This window comes from Mastomys coucha, unplaced genomic scaffold (genome assembly GCF_008632895.1).
Source record: "Mastomys coucha isolate ucsf_1 unplaced genomic scaffold, UCSF_Mcou_1 pScaffold5, whole genome shotgun sequence".
NCBI lineage: Eukaryota > Metazoa > Chordata > Mammalia > Rodentia > Muridae > Mastomys > Mastomys coucha.
Genome location: NW_022196911.1, coordinates 114,939,637 through 114,941,530, shown reverse-complemented (window position 1 = coordinate 114,941,530; position 1,894 = coordinate 114,939,637). Strand labels below are relative to the sequence as shown.

The window sequence follows — 1,894 nt, the reverse complement described above, 5'->3', positions numbered from 1 at the left end:
CGTATCTCCTGAGCCCTGGGGAGGGAAGACACCATTTAGCTGGGGCGTCATGGTCGGATGCAGGGCCTGGGGCTGTAGGTCCTTAGGCAGAGCTGCGAGGCACACTGAGCATTGAGCATCCCCTGTTCTCAGCTCTCTGCTCCCCTCTGCAGGTTACCCTCCTCTCCAGTGGACACTGGAGGGTCTGGTAGAGACTCCACAGCTCTTCCCACAAGGGGGCTCCTGTGCACACAGCACACAGTTGGGGCACTATAAAAAGCAGAGCCCAGCAGTTTCTAAGGACGTCACTCACTCCCAGGGGGATCCCAATGACATTTCTCAGTTTTTCTTTTTTTCCACTGTTGTTTTTCTTTTCGTTTGGTTACTTTGAAACAGCATCTCACTATAGTCTGTCTTTTCCTTTGGTTTCTTTGAAACTGCGTCTCACTCTAGAGTCTCTGCTGTCAACTGAACTCATCAGCCGGCTATCTGGCTCAGAATGGCTACTAGCCCCAGCCTTCCTCCTTCACAGTCTTGAGCCAACATATCCCGTGAAAATCAAAGTTGGTATTTGGTTCCTGCTGTTTCCAGTATTGGAGATGCAACCCCTGACCTTTCACACGCGAGGCACTACACATCCTGCTTCTGAACCACATCCCGAACCCCGAAGAAGCATGTTCTGTGGTCTCCGTTCCAAGAAACAGGGTACAGAGACAGAAAGGAATGGGAGAGGCAGCTCCCTCCCACCCTTCTGAGAGACAAGGGAGGATGGAGGAGTAACTGTGGATGGGAGGTGGTTCCTCAGAGCAGGGAGCAGCCTGGGTGGGACTCAGGTTAACCAATAAGTTACATCTACACCCGCAGATATGACATGTGAGTCTAGGTGGACACGGGCTGAGCAAAGGTCCTGGGGCATCTTAGAGAGTCTGCAGCCAGCGCTAGCTCAGGGCCACTCTCAACACCATAGGCAGCTCTTTTACTTCTCAGGAAGGTCCATAGAGAAGGGATATTTGTTTTTTTCCTGCCCAAACTGGATGTTCTCCAGGAACAGTGAGGCTGTTAGAAGACGGGGCCAAAGTCCACACTTCCTGTTTGGTGTTGGGGTTCCAGCTGACCACTGACAGTTGGGACAGACCCGGATCCTAGCTGCCCCAGGTGACACAGACAGGCTTGGGGTGGCACGAGCTGGGAACAGAGATGCTCTTTCTCCTTCCACACCTTCTAAAGAGCATCCGGGTAAAAGAGAGGTATCCCACAAAACAGTGAAAGAATGTACAGTTGGTCCTGTCAGTATCCTATCCGCCAAAGAGCCCGCCCCCTGCATGCTCCAGAGAGCCCCAACAGACTGCTTCTGCACAGCCAGTCCGTGCAGGAGGAGTTAGCAAGAATAACTCAGTGCTGTCCCCCAAACTTCTGCCCTGCTCTGTCTGCCCCTTTGCCGTAAGTCCAAGTCCCCTTTGCCATCACCTCTCACTCCAGAGAAAGCATCCGCTCAGCCCGCTTCGGAGCTCAGAGGCATCGAGTCCTTCCCCGTCTGTCCGATGACCAGGGCACCTACCTCCTTCCAGCTGAGCCGGCTGTGCCAATCGAATCCTCCAGCCTCTCAGGGCTCTCGGAGAGGAGAGCCGTCTCTTAGAGCATCTCCCAGGGGCTGAGCCTTTTTCTAGGCTAGGTCAGAGGGGAAGCACAGACGTGTCAAAGCTGAGAGAGAGAGCCCGAGGGAGAAAAAAGTCCCCCGGGAGAACACTTAAGTGGGAGGAAAGGGGGGAGGTGCGAGCCACAGCAGTCCCAGCACCTTTATCTCCTCAGCTGCCTCCGAGGTCTCTTTGGCCAGAAACGGAAACGAGGTTCCTCTCAGAAGTAGAGGAAGAGAGGAAGAAAGAAGGACCAATACAAAGCGCCAATCCCAGCCAGA

The 1,894-nt window shown here is 54.0% G+C and overlaps 1 protein-coding gene across 1 annotated transcript in view; it reads right to left on the bottom strand.

Moving 5' to 3' along the window:
- Window positions 1-1,894, bottom strand: part of C1qtnf1 (C1q and TNF related 1) — a 22,648-nt gene extending 20,754 nt beyond the window's left edge. Inside the window, exon 1 of the mRNA XM_031352718.1 lies at window positions 1,538-1,894. The gene's annotated coding sequence lies outside the window, so the exon portion shown is untranslated. The remainder of the gene's footprint in view (window positions 1-1,537) is intronic.